The sequence below is a fragment of the Melospiza melodia genome, chromosome 18, assembly GCF_035770615.1.
Source record: "Melospiza melodia melodia isolate bMelMel2 chromosome 18, bMelMel2.pri, whole genome shotgun sequence".
NCBI lineage: Eukaryota > Metazoa > Chordata > Aves > Passeriformes > Passerellidae > Melospiza > Melospiza melodia.
Window position 1 is genome coordinate 10,760,450 of NC_086211.1, and position 14,528 is coordinate 10,774,977.

General features: G+C 43.4%; 2 long non-coding RNA genes across 2 annotated transcripts in view; one reads left to right on the top strand and one right to left on the bottom strand.

The window, feature by feature from the left end:
- Positions 1 to 5,071, top strand: part of LOC134426411 (uncharacterized) — a 58,587-nt gene extending 53,516 nt beyond the window's left edge. The window contains exon 4 of the long non-coding RNA XR_010029980.1: positions 4,874 to 5,071. This is a non-coding gene — a long non-coding RNA (uncharacterized LOC134426411). The remainder of the gene's footprint in view (positions 1 to 4,873) is intronic.
- The window catches only part of LOC134426412 (uncharacterized), a 205,823-nt gene that overhangs the window by 40,927 nt on the left and 150,368 nt on the right, over positions 1 to 14,528 (bottom strand). The gene's annotated exons all lie outside the window — the stretch shown is intronic.

Sequence of the window (14,528 nt, forward strand, 5' to 3'; positions counted from 1 at the left end):
ATTTTAACTTACTATAGACCAGATCTCAAGATTCTGAATGTGTTGGTATAAAAGGAGATGTTTGAGCCAGAATAAGTTGAAAAAAGGAGAAGTCCTCAGTCTCCTGTGTCCTTGTATTAGTCCTTGTCCCCTGGCCACCCACTCTGTGTGTGAAACTCCCTTTGAAGCAAAGACCACATTACTTTTGTTTGAAATTTCATTAATGGTCAGAGTCAGTTTCTGTAATTAAGAGCTGATGAAACAACAACCAACCAAGCATTTTCTTCCAACAAAGCACAAACTTCAAAGCTATTTATATGCTTAAATGTGACCTGTAAAACCACCCAGAACATCCTTTGATGTTCTCCAACTGTGAGTGACTCTACTCAGTGACAAAGCTCAAAGGACAAATAAAAGTGGGCATCAAAACCCAGCTCTGAAAAAAGTACAGCCGTGTTCAAGGAGGGAGAGCAGTTCTCTTTATGGCTGCTGAAAGCTGCAGAAATTCACAAAAACCCTTCTGAACTAGGAGCTCCTTGAAAGCAGTGTGTTCAACCTGCCAACAGGGGCTCTTCCCAAAATGAAATACAGAAAAGAGCTGAGTCCAAAGCTGTTCCAGCCACAGGAGGGATGAGGCACAGCCCCACCAAGGCCCTGCACACCTGGGAGTGAATCCAGGAACTGAGGAACAACCCAGGGATATGTGAGAGAACACACTGAGCTGGTTTGAGATCTTCGTTCAACAGGTGCATTAATTTCCTCACTTGTTTCTTCTCTTCTTTATTCCCTCTCCATTCTCTGAATTGAACCCAGAGGTGCCTGCCCTGGGCTGCCCATGCTCCTCCTGTCCCTGCTGGAGCTGAGAGCTCCCAGGGCAGCAGAGGGGCTCAGGGGGATTTGCTGTCCTGGGGACACGAGTGAAGGACACAGACAAAGATTCAGGCACTGTTAAAAACAATTTTTCCTTCCAGCAGAGAGAATGAAAAATAAAAAAGGGGGTGGGAAATGCCATGCAGAATAGAGAAGATCTGAAGAGAACATCACATAATGTAAGCAGATTTTTGTGTGGGAGAAATGAGCATTGACAAAATTCACGTCTGAAGGGAAGTTAATTGAAAGATTAAGTGTAAGTCAAGACTCAGAGACCCAAAAGCAAAAGATATCATGCTTTAAAAGTAGGAAGTCATGCCCTTGCTTAGAAGAGACTGTGTTGAACCACGTGCCTTCTACTGGCACAGCCTGATTAAACTGCTTATAAGAATCTGAGGCCTCATTAACTATGAATTTTTAAAGTTTGTTTTTTATAAGAAGACAAAGCACATGTCAAAGCAAGTACAAGATGGTTATAGCCAATCTCTTTTCCAGCACACAGAGATATGCTCCACTGATCACTGACACAAAAAAAAAAAAAAAAAAAAAAAAAAAAAAAAAAAAAATTTGACTGCACTGGGTTTTAGAGCTGAGAAATGGAAAAGATCTATTAGATCAGCTTGCCCAGCTCCCAGCTAAAGTACACGGCTTTTGCCAAGGATGGTTTACCCAAGTTTCTAGAAAAATTTCCCTTGGACTAAAGGAAGTGTTGTATAATGTTCTCAGTAATATCAATATTTTCCCTGTGCTGAAATAGCTGGATGCATTTCTGTGTGTTTAAAATGTTATTTCCCTGGTAGATAGGGGTACAAGGTTCCCTCAGCCCAAAGCTCACATGGCCCCTCTAAGAACTCAGCTGGCACTGATAGTCCCCCATCCTGCTCTCCTGGAGGAGAGGGTTGGAGGGACATTGGGAGCTTGGCAGCTCAGAGAACCTGAGCAAAGCAAAGTGAACAGACTCTGGCTGGGGATGGGACCTGCAGCAGAGCTGCTCCCACCCCAGGACAGCCCCTGCCCCTCCGGGCACAGGCAGGGACCTGTTACAGGCTCCCAGGAGCTCCAGTGGGCTGAAAACAGCCCCAGAGCCAAAGCAGGAGGAAATCAGGTGCTGAAACCTCCACAGCACATCCATGGGCTTCAGCAGGAGCTTTGCTGAGCACAGCAAGGCACTGCTCAGAGAGAAAAACCCCTCAATATTAATACTATGATTAAATCTTGTGGAGTTTTCTTTAAAGAAGCATTGTGTTTCAGAGTCAGTAAAAGTATTGTAAAAAATTGCTGGGAAATGCAGGGCACAGTGTGAACCAGGGTTTGATGCCCGAGGGAGCTTCCAGCAGCCCTGGGTGCAGCTCTGCCCAGCCCCAGCAGGGTCCAGGGAATAGCAAAACTGAAATTCTGTTTGTTTCAGATTTCTTTTTGAATAAGGACAAGGAATGAGATGGGAGTTGCGAGGGTAAAGAGCTGAACTGTCAGCACATGACTTCTGTGATTAGATCAATGAAACGCCAGAGGATCCAGGTCGGGACATAACAAAAATATAGAAATTACAATCATGCTTCATGCTGTGAGGGCAATTAGAAAAGTAACAACATAGGTTTACAAATATTTTCTTTATCTATAATGAGAGAAAAAGTGGTAACAAAACAATGTTGTCTCCCTTTGAAAAGACTGAATTGCAATGAAAATGCATTTCAGGATTTTTTTTTCAGCTTTGATGAAGTAAAGCTAGTAGTAAATTGCTACTAGTACAAGTCTTACCTTCCTTTTGATCACAGGAGACTTGTTTTTTAACAGTGAAAATCTAATATATTTGAGTGAACTAACTTAGCAGGGAATTATTGCACTGCTGATTGCATATTTTTATAAATAGCAGTTATTAGTTGTTTTCTGTCTGCTTTAACACTGCCAAATTAATTTAACAGTAGATAAATAATGATAGTAGATAAATAATGACTGTAGATAAATAATGATACATAGTTACAATACAAATGTTACTGTGCAATGACACAAATACCTGTAATCCTAGAAAGGATATTTATGTGGCTGAAATAAGTCATTTTAAGGGTGACTAACTCTCCTCCTGGCCATAGATTTCCCCACCAGTCACAACATTCTTACTAATGGTTACAATTTTAAAGAACTCTCAGCAAAACATCCACAAAACCCCACAGAATTTTAACACCAAACATTTCACAGAATGTTCCCACCAAAACTCAGATCTGAGAATTTCTGCAATTGTGTGATACAGTGAATCCTTTTGGCTTATCACACCAATCATATATTCATAGCCCATAAAAATGGGTTTGTGTTGCTATTTTTCCTTACAAAGGAGCTCCTCCAGGTCCATGTGCAGCAGCTGGTCCCAAGGGATGCAGCCAGCAGGCAGAGCCAGGCTGGAACATTCTGGCAGGGGAGCAGCTGCTGCCTCACTTTCCCTGCAGCATCAGCAGGCTCCAGCCTGGGAGTCCCAGGCTGCTCTGGCCATGGCTGATGCCCTCTCTCTGTTCCTTCACTGCCAGGTGTCTCCTTGCCCTGCCTGGGGCTCTACTGAACAAAAATCTGCATTTCCACAGCATCACAACAACTGGGTTGCAAAAAACCTTTTGAGATCATCAAAAAAACCTTTTGAGATCATCCAACCTATGACCTAACACCTCCTCATCATCACCTAAACCCTGGCACCAGTGTCCTGTCCAGGCTTTGATTAAACACATCCAGGGACAGTGACTCCACCCTTCCCTGGGCACACAGTTCCAGTGCCCAATCACCTTTTCAGTGAAGAATTTTTTACTTATGTCTAACCTAATTTGTTGTGCTGCTCCAGACATGCTGCATCCTCCTGCTGGTCCCTGAGGTCAGAGGAGGGGACAAACACTTGGGGCTGTCACCAGAGCTGCAGAGAAAGGAAATTTTTGTGTCCCTGGTGCTCTGCAAAGGTGCACAAGATGGGCTCAGACCTCACCAGGGCACGGAGTGTGCCTCCCACACCATGGCACAAATGGTGCCAGCTCCTGAGCAACACCACAGCTGCTGCTTACACTAAAGAGCTTCTCCATTCAGGCTGCACCTGACTGCTGTCCCCTGGCACTGCTGCACACAGTGAGGCTCACCCTGCCATTCCCTGGGGTGAGAGGGCCCAGCAGAGGAGCTGCCAAGGTTGTTCATTATCACGGCCATCGCTTCTTTGGCTTGGCCAGGGGGAACAGGCAAAATAAGGAATGGGAATGATGGTCTTGCCCAAAAAATGAAGACTTTAATAGCAAACTAACAAACATAGAAACTGCACAGTTAAGGGACAAGATCTGAAGACCCAGGGGCATGGCAAACACCACAAGGTAAAGGGGTCTTCTGAGGGCAAGGGTCCAACCACAAACACAAACTTGGAGCGTGACCTTACATGCGACATGTGCTGAACAAACTGAGAGCAAAAGTCAGAAACCTGACCACATATAGGATAGTTCTATGAACTTATTGACTCCCATGACCTGGCCAGGTGTCCCTTTTCCAGTGTCCTGTTTGCCACAGCCTCAGGTTGATGCTGTCTGTATATGCTACTGAGCCAAACCATCATTTATCCAACCAGGATAGGACTCCACACTTCAGCTGCCACTCCCCTCACTGAACAGGGCCCTTAAATGCAGTGTCCCAGGATTCATAAACACCTTGGACCAGTGTTAGGGAAGGGTTATTGGTGTCATCTTATTGCAGGGGTTCCATACTGCTGTCTCCTTATCACAACAGTTCCATACCTTCTTGGTGTTTCTCATGGGCAGCTCCTCACAGCACTGACTCTTTCCTCTTCCCAAAGCAGCCACTGACTCCAGTTCCCTTCTCACCCAGCCACCCCACTCTTTTATAGCACTCTGCTTCTCATTGCTTACAGCTGTGGCCTGGTAAAGTCAGGCCTACTCCTAATCTTTGATAATTTGCCCAGCTGCAACTTCTTAGGGAGTTTAAGATTACTCAAGAAAGATTCCTTACTACACTATCTATCTTTATTTTCTTATATTCTAACCCCCTCCAGGTTCTCTCTGCACTGGCTCTCCTGGCCCTGAAGGGAAGGCAGTTTGGATGTTGGTTTGGCAGAGGCTGAAGGTTCAGCACAGCTGCAGCCACAACTTGGTGCTGGAGCCAATGCTGGTCATGGCAGGGCCATCAGTGCTCTACAAATATGGCTCTGGGAAAGTTTTCTTCTTAATCATCTCAGTATCTACTAAAATGAGAAGTGTCATGGCAATTAAGACTAATTAAAATAAATAATGAATGATAATAAGAAGCCAACATGATCTATTTCAATGCAATGAAGTAGAAGGTTTTACTTATTACTCATTATGGCCTAGTTAAATATATTCATTTATCTGGAAATGTAAAAGCCCATATTCCAGGAAGATTGCTACCTCACAATTTTTATCTCCTTTCTTCCTCTCTTGAAAAGATAAATGCTGTTGTACTCAATCTCTTTGAAAAACGGCTGAAGAAAAAGCCAGGAATAATTAGATCTGATGGGGCTGGCTGTAAACATTTTCAGAGAAAAATAGAATCCCCTTCAGAAATCATCAAAGTAATTATTACACTACAGGAGCGCTAAGCTTGAGAATGAAGTAAGAGAAGAGTATTTGTTTTGGAGGTTATTCTATTTTGGTCAGAAATTGCTGCATAGCCTGTTTCTTATTTTCCTTTATTAATGTTCTTTGCAGCATGGTATTAACCTCCACTAAACAGTTCCTTCTCAGTTTGCTCTTTGCTGTTCAAAACAAACTGCACCTGTTTTTTCTCACAGGTCATTGTCAGATATTGTGTTGTCTTGATTACAGATGGGTTTTTGAGTGCAGGGTCTCTACCAGAGCCACAGTGACTCCCAGGGCTGCTGCTGGGGCTGAGGATGCTGCAGGGCTTGGGGTGAATGTGGGGCTGGGGCTGCAGGATGCCCTCAGCAACATCTGCAGGCAGCTGTGCAGCCCCAGCACCCAGCAGTGCCTCAGTTCCTGGCTGTGGCTGCAGCTCCACACACAGCGACAGCCAGAGGAGCCATGGAATGAGCTTTTCTCCCAAGATCAAGAGATTTCAAGGTTGCTCAATTCAAAATACATTTTTTTAATGTTATGAACTCTCTTACAAAATGTGTTTACAAGCTAGTGCCAAATATTCAGCATATTTCTGATATCAAGGACTCCAGGGCAGGTTTTTCAAACAAATGACAAGTTCAGTTACCATATTCAGGAGGAGCCGCCTTCAAAACAAATTTCTCAGGACCTTAGAATACAGCCATTTAAAAGTATCTTTAAAGATCAAATGCACTTCTTCTCTCCCCTAATGGTCACATTTAGATAATATTTTGTGGGTTTTGTGATTTCATTCCCACTTGAGCTGAACAAACATGCCCAGACAGACCTGTCTGTCTGAGTCCTTGCTCTGGTATCAAAGGGTCTGTCTGCCTGAGCTTATTGCAACAAATAAAAATCAATGCATTTTAAATGGAAAATCATTTCCACCTGAATTGCTGTAGATACAGATGTGGAAACAACATTAGTCACAGCTTGGTGGATGACAGGCATTTTTGCCTTGCTGCTGCTTTGTGACTAACACTTCATGAGCAAATATCTCCTTTCATGCAAATAGAGAGCCTCAATCTCCCCAAGTACATGGAAACCATCATTGCAGAATGGAAATGACTCACATTAATGTACTGCACTTCATAACAGCCCTGTGAGATACAAAATTGTCAGATGATAAGGATGTGAGGCGCAGAGATTAAATGATTTAACTAACTCCTCTAGACTGCTTTTTGACAGAGCCAGAAAATGAGCTCCAAATTTTTCAGTCCCCATCCAATATTTTAATCTCAACATTAGTAGCAGCAATATTAGAGTAACCTCTCTCCCCAGCACAGTGATAGAGGATGCAATGGGCCATGAGGGATTGCTGCAGACACCAAATCCCCTCTCCTGGAAGGGCTTTGCTTCTTTTCCTTCAATCTGTGCACACCAAGACCAGGCACATAAATACAGAGCAGCAATGTCAGCCCTCCAGCTCCTGGGCCAAGTGTTAAACAATTTTTAACATGCAGATGAGGCTTTGGCTTTCCTTTGAATCTGGCAGATAGACTTTCAAGAGCCCAATGTCCAACAGGATTAGATGGGGCTGGCTCTGCCCTTCACCAGAGGAACTTTCCAGCTGCTCTCCCCTCCCTGCTCCCAGGAGCTCTCTGAGCCTGTCCCAGCCTCACCTTTCCCAGCTGTGCAGCGAATTTTGCGTGACACCGCTGTGTGCCTCAGACCATTTGCCTGCAATTCCCGGGGTCTGTGCCGCATTTCTGGCTGCTTCACTGATTTTTCTGAGCCTTTCCTCCCTCCCTGTTACTTGTGGGGAGGCAGAAAAGCCCCATTACCCTGGAGTTCCCTGTGGTGAGGGGCCTGGCAGCCCCTGCACAGCACAAGTTATCACAGAGAACCCCTGACGTGTTTGTTTTCAAGCCAGTCATTCGGAAAAATAGATTAAGGCTTTTTTCAGCTGAAATAGTTCTAATTTATGTCTAGATTGGAGTAACAAGTAAACAGAAATGAACCTGCCAGGTACAACCTCTTCAAAAGAGGTTCAGAAGCTGGGTTTTAATTGTTTTAGTTCTTAAGCAGCAACCTTGGCTACATAAAACTATAAATCACTGGATTTTAATGACTTATGTAATATTTTTCCACAATGCATAGAGAAAAAGGCAACAGCTAAAACAACTTCAACTGTGGAGCAGCTATTTCTTTATCCCATTTATTTCCACTCTTCAGCAAAATGAATAAAATGTTCCAGACTAGCTTGCTGATATCATATTCAAGCTAACTGAGCTTTTCCACCTTGAATTTTGTATCAGACCAAGAAATATTTGTAGAAACCTTTGGAAAAGAATGTCCTTGTTTCAGTGCATCTACTGAAACTAGCAATGTTCGACTCCAAGAGCCATGGCTCAATCTCACAGCAATTTGAACAATGTTCAAGCAGTATCAGTATTTATCAGCCAGTACAAAACCTGTTTTCTTCTAAATTATTTTAATCAGTGTCATGATCTCGGTATTTTGCAGCATTGTTGGCTGCAACATCTTCAGAACTGCACTGGTTTGAAGGGCTTTTTTTTTCCTTTTTTCCTCCACTAAATAAGCTGATTTGCTAAACCAGCCTGTTTAAAAGGAGGGTATTGATTCAAAGTTTTTGATGGAAAGGTTTCTGGGGACAGACTAAGAAAAAGAAAAAAAAAGAGACTGAATAAAATGTCTGACCCTCTTGAGTTGCAAAATGGGTGCTTTAACTGAATCCTGCTCCAAAAATATGTTTGAAAGTGTGAGTGGAAAGTGGTATGGAAGTAGAGAAAGTAGAATCTACAAAAGATGTCACAAATTGAAATTGCCATTCTTCAGCCATCTCTGCTTCTGGAGGCTGCTATATGTGAACTAAAGAATGACATTATGAATCACAAAGTGCTTAGAATAAAAATATCAAAGAATTCAGATCAAATAAGTGGTAAGTGCCCTCCAGTAAGATTAAATGAAATTCTCTTTTGACAATTACAGTTCAATAGTACAGTAGACACTTTATGTGATTCTATAATAATTTGTAATTTTGCAGTAGATAGTTATCAAATAAATTTTTCTTCTCTAGATAAATTTACTTCAAAGAGATTGTTGCCAAAACACCTTTTTATTTCCTTTATAAAGAACCCCAAAAGATCCATTCATTAGACTTAATCAAATTGTTCAATGTTGAAAAGGAATCAGGAAACAATTCTATAAAATGTAGGATTAGTTATGACTAATAACCTGAACAGAAATTCAAAGTGATGAGCCACTGGTATGTCTCCCAACATGTATGAAACCTCCTGTCTGAAGTGTCACAGCACTTTCAGAATGATGCTGGTTTGGGAGCAAAACTTGCTTTTTAAAAGGCATATTTAAAGACATTTATAAAGAGCATATTTTAAATAAGAAACATTCATTAATTACTTATAGTACAATTTTCTATGCCATAGTCTGTATGGAGCAAGATTTTAAATCTAAACAGTTGAGGAACTTTGTGGTATCCCAGCTTTGTGCCTTTATTCTCAGCTAAATCTGTTTACGTTAGTGGGGTTTGGCTTATCTGGTCAAAACAATTGCATTTTATAGAGGCATCTTTTGTACAATTTCTGGAGAAAAGAAATCAACTTGCAGTAGATTAGAAAGTTTAGGTGTTCAGCACTGTCCATAGTCCCAATGCAGAAGCAGTCTGCATACCAAGGTAGGAAAATATTAATAATTTAGGGAACCCACTCCAAAGACCAAGGTGCCTGCTATTTTTACTGTCACAGGTGAGCAGACTTTGAATAAGTTGAATTCATGCTTAGAAATCTGCTTCAATACTTCAAGATCAGATGGCTGAAATAAAAATATTTTAATCAGCAGTAGGTTACAATGAGCTGTCTTTCATTAGAATAGATGAAGAGGTACAAGTAAGTCAGATCTTACACTGAAATGTCAAATGACAGCTGACATCATTCACCACAGAATTGAAAGCTGCTCAGAACACAAGAACAGGAATTTAATTTCAATCTATTTCAATGTAAAATGATCTTTAAGGGCCATTACATAAAATAATCTTTAGAAATGTGGTTCTAAACATGCCCAGGAACAGCTATTGGACTCTTTGCAAATGGCATCTTTACTTGATGGAGGGAAGTTTACATAACCTGATAGAAGAGCTGTTCACAGCCCTGGTAAAATCAATGCACAGGGGTGTCACTTTCAACCCAAAAGGTTTTTTAATTTTGTGTATTATGCAGGGACAACAGTGGAGGATCTGATAAAGTTACTGCTTTACCATCTGTAAATAAGGATTCATAGCTACATCCTATGCACACACATCTGCATAATCTATAGCAAAGGCATGTGGAAGCCTGACTGAAAGACAGGAACTCTTATCTCAGGAATCTTTGAAAGGGAATTTTGTCCCTTCTCTAGCATATTCTCACAGTTTTCAAACTTCTGATTTTTCAAATGAACAGCTAGAAATTATGCATGCCAACAATGTTTACACCATGGAATATCTTCCCTTGTTATGTCTTTAACTCAGGTTTGGGTGCATCCCAGAAACAGACCAGGCCTTCCTCCCTGCCCAGGTAATTAGCAGCAGCTTAATTTCTCAGGAGAGAAATATGTTCTTGGTCAGCCCTGGGACCCATCAGGGCATTTTCTCACTCCAGACACAGACGAGCATGTAAGCCTGGAAGACATCAGAGGAATGGCTGTCATATATTGTTCTGAAAACTTAGCAGGAAGCCCTTGTTTACCTCCCAAAATTAACAGAGAAGAGCCCCTGGTGGCTCTATCACGCTGCTGGCAAATAGAAAGAGAAAGGAGAAAATAAATCTGCCCTGCATGTGCCTGGCATTGTGCAATTCAGAGCTGAACGCAGAGGCAGAGGCAGCAATGAACCATCAGGTCACAAACGAGATCTAAACGAGACCCACTGCTGGCATTTGTAACTTGCAGCATACAGAAAAAGAGGAGAGAAATGACACCAGTCCCTAAGACAGCTCCCAGTCTGCTGGATCTGGCCAGCAAGCTGATCCTTGGATGGAGGCCACAGCTCCCTGCCAGAACTCTGAGCGCTTGGCACTGCCCCGGCTGGGGCACCCTTGGGATGGGGCTCGCTGCACAGAGGGGCAGGACAGGGCAGGGAGGTCTGTCTGTCAGTCCTGCTGTAACCCTGCAGGGCAGGGAGGTCTGTCTGTCAGTCCTCCTGCAACCCTGCACAGCAGAGAGGTCTGTCTGTCAGTCCTGCTGTAACCCTGCAGGGCAGAGAGGTCTGTCTGTCAGTCCTGCTGCAACCCAGCACAGCAGAGAGGTCTGTCTGTCAGTCCTCCTGTAACCCTGCAGGGCAGAGAGGTTTGTCTGTCAGTCCTGCTGTAACCCTGCACAGCAGAGAGGTTTGTCTGTCAGTCCTGCTGTAACCCTGCACAGCAGAGAGGTTTGTCTGTCAGTCCTGCTGTAACCCTGCACAGCAGAGAGGTTTGTCTGTCAGTCCTGCTGTAACCCTGCAGGGCAGGGAGGTTTGTCTGTCAGTCCTGCTGCAACCCTGCACAGCAGAGAGGTCTGTCTGTCAGTCCTGCTGTAACCCTGCACAGCAGAGAGGTTTGTCTGTCAGTCCTGCTGTAACCCTGCACAGCAGAGAGGTTTGTCTGTCAGTCCTGCTGCAACCCTGCACAGCAGAGAGGTCTGTTTATAGGTCCTGCTGCAGCCCAGCCCTGCTCACACAGCCCAGCCTGGCAGCCCCAGCTGTGCCCAGGTGCTCTGGGAGCCCTTTGGCAGTGCCCTGGGCAGGGCTGTGGGATTGCAGCAGCCACAGCTCCTTCCCCTGGCTGCCCAGGAGGGGATGGTGCTTCTGCCATGGCCACATGAGCAAACACGCTCAGGCTTCCTCTGGGATGTCCAGGTTTTGCCAAGATATCTCTGACAATCCCAAACATTGCTTACTGAAAGGCTTCTCTCCTCTGAGCACTCTGATTTCTCATCCTGAATTAGAGTCCAGTTAAGAGTAATTTTGCCATCCATGAGTGTTTGCTTCTGCCATTAATGCCTTGTGTGGCAGTTTGTCAGATGCTTTCAAATTAGTAATTTTTAAGTCCCAATCATCTGCTTGGTTCCACTTCTCTGGCATAACTGCAATTCAGGGATCAAATAACAGGAAATCGGGAAAGGCAAGGCTTGTGGTTCTTGGAGATGAATATTGTTTTAGGGATGTTGTGCATATCCACAGTCACTCAGATAATAAATGAAAGTGAACTGCTGGGATATTTGGAGCAGAAATCAGTCCTGAATAACTGAAACACTGAAATAAAGATTTTGCCATTGCTAGTTTCATTAATTTGCTTCTTTAAAGAAAAAATAAAGGGAAGAAAGAACAAAGCAAGAAAGGGAATATTAATTTAGAAGATTTCAGACTGTACTGAAAAAATAACACAGTGGTGTGAAAGACTGATAAAGGCTGAGCTTGTACAGCTCCAGCATACCAAGCTGTGCAAAAGAAGACACTGAAACACAGAGTAAACCAAATAACCATGCAGGAACAACACATTCAGCAGCAAAGTGATCTGCAGAACAGCAACAGAGATTATGCTTAATGAAAACAGGGGAGGATGGAAAGCAGGGGAAGGATGAGAGGCAGAATAACACATTCACCTCTTAGACTGTTTTAGTCAAATCTGAATTGCTAACAGGGAGAGGGGAGTCATTCTCTGCCTCATTCATCACCATTCCTGCCATGCTCATTGCCTGTTTTAACTGCTGTTACAGTAATTGAACGAATGAGGCTGTTTCCAAAACACATTTGATGTGTTGGTGCGGGAAGTTGAACAGCAACAACCCAAACGAGCTCACTCAAAAATGGGGCTGCAGAGAGGGGGGGCAAGGGCCCAGCCCAGCCCAGCCCAGCATAACAGAACCTGGTCCAGCTCATCCCATTATCCCATCCCATCATCCCATCCCCATGCTGACTCCTGCTGGCCACCTCCACCTTCAGCAACAGGATTTCCTTGTTCTCCATCTCTTTTCCCCAGTTCTAAACCCCAGGAAGCATCAGGTGGGCAGATAGGATCCCTAGGGGCCTTCTTTGGCTTATTTAATTTTTTTTTCTTTTGTTTTCTCCTTCTTCCCCCCCTGCCTGCCCTGCTCTCACAAACAAGTCCATGTCACTCAGGTGGCAGCTGCAGCCCCCCAGGCTGGTACACAAGGGTAAGGGCAGCAACCCTGTGAACCTCTGCTTCTGTCACCTCCTGTGATAAGGGTGCTGCCACAACCCAGCACAGTCTAAAACAAAGAAGCTGAAGTTTTGGGTTTGTGTGGGAGGTTTCTTGTTTGCTCGTTTTGTTGTTTTTTTCCTTAATTGAAAACGCTGCATGTGAAGCCACCAAAAACTAATGGAAACCTTTGAAATCTCTGCAATATTATAGACAAGAAATGAAGTCCAGGGAATGCTCACAAGTTGTGCTGACATTACTTTGTGCACTGGTTTTCATCTGTTTACTGATGCTCTCTGTTTTGTTGATGCCCTTTCCACAGTGTGATTCTGAACAGAGGAAATCTCCAAGCACCCCAGGGAAAAACTCGGAAGACCGTAGATTTCAAAAAGCTTTTTTAAAATCCCTCTCCCACCTTACCAAATGCTTTTTACGAGTCTATTAGCTTCATTAAAGAGTCAAAAGAAAATCCATCAGCACACTCTTTTCTCTCTAGTGATTCTGAGATATTTATGGACTTGAAAGATGCACATTTAGGACACCCCAGACAGTGATAAGAATGTATAGACTTAAAACCCTATATTTTTTCCTTCATGAGTTAGAAAGAATTATCTAGTTGATATCTATTAACTAGTTGATATCAATTAACTAATTGATATGTATTAATTGGTCCTACAAAACACAGTAATTTATGCTCTTTTCCAAATCATCTTTAGTTTTAGCCAAGTTTGTAGCAGCTACTATGGCACCTTCTGGGAGAGAAAGGTTTTTGTTGTGTCTCAGCAATGCTGCCTCAAGCTACAAGCACAGAACCAGTGAGGGCTCTCCAAGCAGCCTGTTAACTTTTGGCATTAAATCCTCCCAACTTCTAAAGATTAACTCTTCTCCAAAGGTGACTGTGCCACCAGTGAAGGGCATCTGTGATTAAACCAAGAAACACTGCTTGTCTGTGTGAGCTATGGGTAGGAGAGCAGAGCACATGGGAGATTTATGGATTTTTCTCATTTCCCATGTGCCAGTTGCCAGAAGCAAGAAGGGTTCAAGAGAAAACACCCTGGCCTTTCCCAGGCAAATGTGGGATGGGTTCTGCAAATGCTGAGCAGCTGTTTCCAGACAAGAAAGACAGGAAAGAGCTGTGCTCAGCTCTTTCACTTTTTGGATCAATGGATTGTACAGAGGAGTGATCTGCTTCACAATGTGGCTCTAGAGCAAAATCAAAATAAGTATTTGACCCAGTGTTAACTGGGGAAATTGTTAGCCCATGTCTCAGAGAAGGCAGTGAGGACACCTCCTGTTTATCAGCTCCTCCATGTTTGATCATTTGGATATTTATTTGTTGGTACAATTGTTTCCAGTTTCCACAGGGTTGGGATCATGGGGCTCTGGCTAAGCTGACAGCACTAGTGCATTTTTCCTCCTCTGAGCTCACATAATTGCAGCCTATGACATTTGCAGTCCCTTGGCAAATAATCTGGCATGCTTCACAACTTCCTCTTTAAGAAGTGCTCAGCTATATTGAAACATAAATATATCATCTTCCATTCACATGAAGTCTGTCATCGAAGCAAATCCTGTAATGGCTGAGGGATTTTACTGGGAGCACAGATCTCTTGACATTTATGCCCTGTATGAGCAACTTCACTTAAATGGATATGCAGACACCTTTTAGGCTGCATTAACAGCACAAAGAGGGACTTTGCAGGAGGGAGGAAACACAAGTTAAGTGACAGGAATCATCTTGGCAGCACAGCATCCTGCTATTGCCTAAAGTGGATTTCATGTGGTTAATCCATGGTAAGAATATTCATTTTAATGCTACTTCGAGGATTTGAATGACAGCAAAGGATCTTAATCACTTATTTGTCACTGGGAGACAAATTCCCTGCCTTGCACCTTCCCTGCCCCGAGGGGACACTGCAGCTCA